The sequence below is a fragment of the Cebus imitator genome, unplaced genomic scaffold (genome assembly GCF_001604975.1).
Source record: "Cebus imitator isolate Cc_AM_T3 unplaced genomic scaffold, Cebus_imitator-1.0 Scaffold1254, whole genome shotgun sequence".
In the NCBI taxonomy this organism is placed as follows: Eukaryota; Metazoa; Chordata; class Mammalia; order Primates; family Cebidae; genus Cebus; species Cebus imitator.
Genome location: NW_016108569.1, coordinates 12,022 through 19,458, shown reverse-complemented (window position 1 = coordinate 19,458; position 7,437 = coordinate 12,022). Strand labels below are relative to the sequence as shown.

The 7,437-nt window shown below is 38.4% G+C and overlaps 1 pseudogene; it reads left to right on the top strand.

Moving 5' to 3' along the window:
• Positions 1-3,333: 3,333 nt before the first annotated feature.
• On the top strand, positions 3,334-6,100 carry LOC108298945 (annotated as a pseudogene).
• The last annotated feature ends 1,337 nt before the right edge of the window (positions 6,101-7,437 follow it).

Here is a 7,437-nt window from a genome sequence, read left to right as displayed (position 1 = left end):
GGACATCTGGTGCCTGGGAGGGTCCCAAAACCCCTCTTCAGAAGTGTTGACAGAGTAAATGGGCAGCAGTAATAAAGGCAGCCGTGCCTGAAGACCTAAGGCTGGTTGGAACCAGAGCAGGTTTTTGAAAACCAGAGCGGAGCGGACTTGTGTTCATAATTCAATAATTTCACTTTTATTTTGATGAAATTTAAATTTGATCTGAATTTTCATAACAATTTTCATTTTGATGGCAACTTTATCTGTTTTGACAAAGACACTAGTGGAGGAGAGTCTCTTTATTGGACCATCCATTTTCCTGTAAGTCTTTGTCTCAGAAAAATTTAATAATAAATTATAATAAAATAATGTTTCACATCTTACATTATCACATGTGATTGAGTTGGCTTATGCTGTCAGTGTGTTGCCCACTGTTCAACACTGCCTGTTGAGTTACATTCAACTATGTAGTAATACATATTACTACATACACACACGTATACATATACACAACTAAATTTACATATGCATATACACGTGTACATGTGTATAAATATATATCCATACGTAATTTCAAAAGGTAAATTAAATATAGTGGGAAGGTGTTGGTAACCTCTTAGATAGTGTAGCGCTAAGATAGCTGAATTTATGGCATGGTCTCATATACTGCAGATATCTATACGGTAATATTAAAATGACATTTCCTTGGACAACTAATTGTCCATTTCCTGGACCAGCATGCTACACGAAAGGAGTAAAACTGGGAAGAAAATAGCCTTTTGAAGGAGTTGCCTAGTAAACTTCTCCCATAGTATTACTTCGAGTGACATCAGAAAATTGGAATGAAATGTATCTGTAAAAAAGGCAAATGCCCTGCTCTCTTCTCCTTAATACACAGAGGAGGAAAGCTAGCCTCAGGTTAGGATTTCTCTTCTCATTCTTCACATACCAGGACAGGTGCTGAGCTCATTTGCTGATGTTTGGGGACATAGTATACGATACAAAGGGCTGTAGTCAGTACTGCCCCTTTTCTATCAGACCATCAAGACTGGCTACCTGGCTGGTGTTAAGGGGAGCTTCTAACCTTGAATCCCCACTCCACGTGATTTCTTTCTGTTTCTCTCTTCTCAGAGAACTCGCATCCCTCCGATTCATTTGGAGAAGTTTGGTAAAGGTTGCTTTATGCTTGGACAGAAGAAAAATCCTAAGGCCTTCAACTGAGCCTCATCCTCTGATACAGTTTACTGGGATTCCCCCACTGCGGTACAAGCCCTGCCATAAATTGTGATTATCTCTGCCTTTCAGTTTTATGTATGTATGTATCTTTTACTGTAATCCCCACATCCACCAGAGAACCTAGGTTATTGACAGAATGAGATTTGGGAATTCTCTGGTCCTCTGACCAGACGCTATCAGTTAGTACTCTAATTCAACCATTTTTGAAATTACATACAACAAATTTTAAGTACTGTTTATTTTGTAGAGTTCAGCTTAAAGGAAATGAAGATTATTACGCAGTATTCTGTATTTTTCTAATTTTAACCATAAGTTTCTTTTTTAAAAAAAGTATGGGAGCCAGTAAGCAGTGGAGCAACAGTATTTTCTCCAAAAGAAACAGGCCAAACGTTGGTGGGAGTTACAGATCTGGCAGGCAGTGGTGGCTTCTATATCAGAAACACAGCTCTTTACTTTGTGACAGGCAATAGCTTTTAGTTTTTTGTCTTCCTTTTGGCTGCCAGACAGATTGAACATTGTGAATTCATTGTCATAGTCCCAAAAGCTTTACTTGTCAGGTAAGCAAGCTATTGATTTTGGGGGTGGTTATCAGTAACACTGGCTAGCAGAGATCTGATAAAACTGCAGTCAGAGCTGTTGAGTTTTAAAATTTTGAATTGTCAACCAACAGGACATTATTTATATGGTGAAACTTAGACATCAGAGGCTACAAGCATTCAGGCTATACTCGGACCCATTTGTAATTCAAGACCATTCACTGTATAAGCATGTATCTCATCAATCTCAGTGACACATTTTCACAACTCTACATTGAATTGGTTCAGAGGCTACACTCATAACTTTAACTCCTCCCCCTTCTCCCCCCCCACCCCTTTACTGAAAGTTTTACCCAAACTCTGTCATTTGACAGAGTAGCTCTACAGGAACACATACCAAGAAGTTGAACACACTCACTTTAGTTACAACAGCACCTGCCAGGAGAACATCTTATCTCCTTGACTGAGAGCTCAAGGAGCGCAGTGAGGTATCATTTATTAGGTCTAAGTATTAATATTTATAAGCCCCAGAAGACTAGACATATATTTTGTATAGTTACTTTAGATTTAGCAACATATGTGCGGCTATCTGGCTCTTTCTTTCTGTCTATGGATCTGAATTTTTGTATGTAATCATGGTGCTTCTGCCTGAGAAAGATCATATAGAATTTCCTTTTGTGTTGGTCTGCTTATGAAAAGCTGTTTCAGCTCCTTTTTCTCTGAAAATGTCTCTATTTTGCTTTAATTATTGGAAATTAATTTTACTAAGTATGTAATTCTAGGAGGCAATTTTCTTTCAGCATATTGAAGATATTTGCATTTGACTATTGCTATTCAGAAGGCAGCCAATTGACTAACTTTTGCTCATTTGAATGTAATCTTCCTGTTTTTCCTCTGTTTTTTGTCTTTACTATTTTTGTCTTTGTTTTTTTTTTATTTTCTGCAGTTTTACTCTTCTGTCTTCAGCTATGGACTTCCCTTTTTTTATCTTGTTCAATTGGCTGGCCGTCTAGAATCTGTTGACTTTTTAGTTTCATTTTGTCTGGAAAACTCTCAAATATTATCTATTCAAATTAATACTTAGAACTAATAAATGATAACAGCATTTATTACCTTTATTTTCTTTCTTTTCTACTTTTGAGCCCCTAACTAAAACTAAGATAGACTGTCTCACTCTATTTGTTATATAAATGATAACAGTGTATAATATAGAGTGAGACTAAATGAACTAACAGTGTTCCAACATCCATATGTTGTCCAGGATGAGGATACGAGCGTCAATTATTACTATGTTTAATAAATTAAGGATTAAGGTTGCAATTTTTAAAGTAATCACAGAAGAATAGAAGCAACTTAAATGCAATAAAAAATATAGAAGGAAAAACGTGAAGCAAAGCATATAAAAAAGTAAAAAATATAATGTTATAATAGTTAAAAGGGGGGCCGGAGCAACACGCTCGGAGCCGCTGCGCGCCAAAGCTAGAAGCCGGAAGGCCGGCAGCTCTGCAATTAATGCACGTATTTTTTTTTCCAGGTGCTGTTAAAAATGCACGTATTTTAAGCTCCCAAACCTGCGGACGCTATGCACAGGAAGCACCTCCAGGAGATTCCAGACGTGAGTAGCAACGTTGCCGCTAGCTTCACGTGGGGGTGGGATTCCCGCAGGACTTCTGAACTGCTCTCTGCATGGGGGTCTGCGCCCTGGAGAAAGAGGAGCCCGACAGTGAGAACATCCCCCAGGAACTGCTCTCAAACCTGGGCCTCCCGCACAGCCCCCCCAAGGAAACCGCTGAAGAGCAAAGGGAGGGACAAAGACTTCGTGATTATCCGCAGGCCTAAGCTAAATCGAGAGAACTTTCCAGAAGTTTCATGGGACTCCCTTCCGGATGAGCTGCTTTTGGGGGTCTTCTCCTGTCTGTGCCTCCCTGAGCTGCTCAAGGTCTCTGGTGTTTGTAAGAGGTGGTATCACCTAGCGTTTGACGAGTCTCTGTGGCAAACCTGAGACCTCACAGGTAAAAATCTGCACCTGGATGCGACTGGTCGGTTGCTGTCTCAAGGGGCGATTGCCTTCCGCTGCCCAGGACCGTTTACGGATCAGCCATTGGCTGAACATTTCAGCCCTTTTCATGTGCAGCACATGGACCCGTCGATCTCAGTTACTGAAGTGTCCACCCTCAGGGCATTCTGTCTCAGTGTTCCAAGTTGCAGAATCTAAGCCCGGAAGGCCTGCGGCTGTCAGATCCCATTGCCAATCGTCTCGCACAAAACTCAAATTTAGTGCGGCTTAACCTTTGTGGGTGTTCTGGATTCTCTGAATTTGCCCTGCAGATTTTGCTAAGTGGCTGTTCCAGACGGGATGAGCTGAACCTCTCCTGGTGTTTTGATTTCACCGAGAAGCACGTGCGGGTGGCTGCTGCGCGTGTGTCAGAGACCATCACCCAGCTGAATCTTAGCGGCCACGGAAAGAATCTCCAGAAATCACATCTCTCTACTGTAGTTAGAAGATGCCCCAACCTTGTCCACCTAGGCTTAAATAACTGCTTTCCGGAATTTTTCCACCTCAACGACCTCCAACACCTATCTCTCGGTCAGTGCTATGATACCTGAAACTTTACTTGAACTTGGAGAAATTCACACACTACAAACACTACAAGTTTTTGGAATTGCGCCAGACGGTACCCTTCAACTGTTAAAGGAAGCGCTTCCCCATCTACAGATGCAGGATGGTGTCTCTTCTTTAGAACAGGGAAAGTAGACAGGAAGCCCAACTGATAGAGTACTTAGCTATTTTTATTGTTGGTTTTCCCTTTGCCTCCATTCTGCAAGTATATGAGGGAACCATTTGAGAAGGAAAACTATGAAGTCTTGCTTTTTCAAATGATTCTAAACGCTTCTATCACTACTTTGCTCTTAAGAGCCAAAGTTGTAGGCCTTTTGAAATTTTGGGAGAGTGAGCCTATAATTTCAGGATGCCTTAAAGAGCAAAATGTGAGCCACCTTTTCCAAGTGCCTTTCTTATTAAGTCTATTCAGAATCAACCTTAAAACTTACCACCAGCAAACAATCTTCATAGCCTCCTACATAACTTTTATCTATTTAATTTTATAATATTGCTTTATAAGACAGCTTAGAAGAACAATAAGCTATTTGTATTATGAGCCGAACGAAAAGAGATTCATAGGATAGTAGCATATAAGGCCATCTCTTCTGGTTATAGGAAAGAAAAAATGTGTTTTAATTTTGCCTTTAGATTTGAAATTAGGTTAATAGAAATTAGTCGCCACATGTAATTCACATTAAAACTTACAAAAGACCAAACATTACCAAAACCAGAGGTCTAGAATTGGTGTAGGATTTGAAGGCCCAGGAGACAGCTTTCTAAACAGGTTAATTTGAAGTATCTTGCAATGTCCATTAAGTTACTGTGTTTCCAGAATTCCAAATTAGATGAGTAATATAATTGTTGTTTTCTAACTTGATAATCAAATTATGTATACATGGGTCCTTTAGATTTTAAAATGACTTGCTCTGTTTTAGGAAGGTGCTATTAATCTAATCTCTAGAACATTTGGATGAAAGAATTCTGAAGTTGCCTGCTGTTTTCCTTTGGTGCTGAGGTTCTTAAGGTTACTTTTATATTATTCTGGAATCAAGTATTTTAAATTGTCTTTTTTTTTTTAATGATCTCTCACCAACAATTGTTTGAAATGATCTATTTATAAGGGTATTGGACCTAAAGTTCCCTAAGAGGAGCTCCACTCCCTTCAATCAGAAATATACAATAGAAGCAGGTATATGTTTCATGCAGTTTCAGTAGTAGGCACTTATACCTACATAAGAGTTAAAATCCAGATGTGGGACCTTTTGATACCATCAGTGATTTTTTTTTTAACTGGTACACAGAAATGAAAAGATTAAATTCTACTTCTTAAAAATCACGAAAAACTAGTTTAAATTGTTGACTTCTTCATATGTTCAAAATGTAATGCCAAGAAAAACCAAAGCCCATCATTTGCATTAACTGTTATTTTAATCAAAAATTGTTAACGTTAGAAACGTAGTATGAAGTGCCTTTATCTGCTTAGACCGAAGGAAGATTTTAAAGTTGGGTTCCACAGGAAATGATTATGCTTACATTTCTTAGTAAACAGGGCTACCTACTACTTGAAATTATTGTTTACAGATTAGTGACAAGAGCTGGGGTTAGGATTCAGTTGGACTCTGACATCCGGATGCCCTCAAACATACAGAACTTCCAAACTCAAGTCCAGCCACAAGCTATTTTGCCAACTTGTCAGAGTAATCTGTATTTTTGTGATTTCTACTTCTGTAGGCTTGTTTTAAAATAATAAAACACATTTTTATAAAAACAAAAAAAATAGTTAAAAATTACTATTCCAAAACAGACAAGAAAAGAAATTGAAAGAGTACAAATATAAAAAAAAGGTGGTAGATTTAAAATAAATATATATCAGCCATTACATTAAATGTAAGTAGAACAAATTATCCAGTAAAAAATAAAAAAACCCAAAATATTGCTAGACTGGATTTTAAAATTATATGCTGTATTTAGGAGTTGTATCTAAAGTAAAAAGTGAGAGGAAGGTTGGAAATGAAAGGTAAGAAAAGGAGCTTGATTGAAAACATTGACAAAAAGGTGGCTGTATTAATAGACCCTAAGGCAAAAAGCATGACTTCAGAATATAACTCTTAGGGAATATAACCATTCCTTTCTAAATACTGTTTATGCTGACTGGTTATCATAGGTTATGATATATGTTAATCTTTCTGCACCATTTTGTTAAGACAAAGACCTTTGGTATTTTCTTCTTTACTTTCCAACTAAAAAGGTATAATAAACTAATAAATCTTCAAACATTTCTTATCTTTAAAATTTTTGTGTAAGTGATTATTGTCATATTATTTAGTGCAGTGATTTGTTTTCATCCTTACTTCCTAATCTCCAAGCATTGCCAGGTACCTGAGCTTTTCCAATGTCCGTGTTTCAAAGCCAGCACAAGTCCAGAACCCACCGCCTCTGAGAGTTGATCCATGGCAATTCTTTTCCCAACATCCCCTTGGCCTCTAGGACTCTAATGACCAAAGGAAAGGGGATTGTTGTTGCTTGGCTACTATGTTGGTAGATGTGATTTTAGGTTACAGGTATGTCCACAGATTTACATTATGGAAAGGTCACTCAAGATACAGTGTGGCAAATGGGTTGGAATAGAAAAATCTGGCTGTAGAGAGGCCAATTTTTGATCTGCTTATGTTAATGGAGGTGGTGGATGGGCCAGCATGGTGATAAAGTGGCAGTGAGTCTGCAGAGAGTCCAGTAAATTTAAATACTGTAATTCTTTGGAAATAAATTGTTGTGTTGGGAGATTGGGAGTGTTTATCTAAAGATGCTATCAAGATCTGATGTGAGCAGCAGATGCATAGCAGTGAGCATAAGTGTCTAGGCAGGGTTAGAAGTAGGTTTCAGTGATCTGTTGAAACATTGAGGGCCACCCCGTAATCTTTGGGAGATGCTGGCTTGGGACTGATCATTGAGTGCTGAGTTAGAGGGTGGTACATGATGCTGACAGGGAACTCCCCGGTGTGTTGAGTTTTAGTTTCTGTGACTCTGAGATGCATATGATGCCTCTGGTAAATTTCAGAGTTAAGAAAAGAAAGTACAGATTTG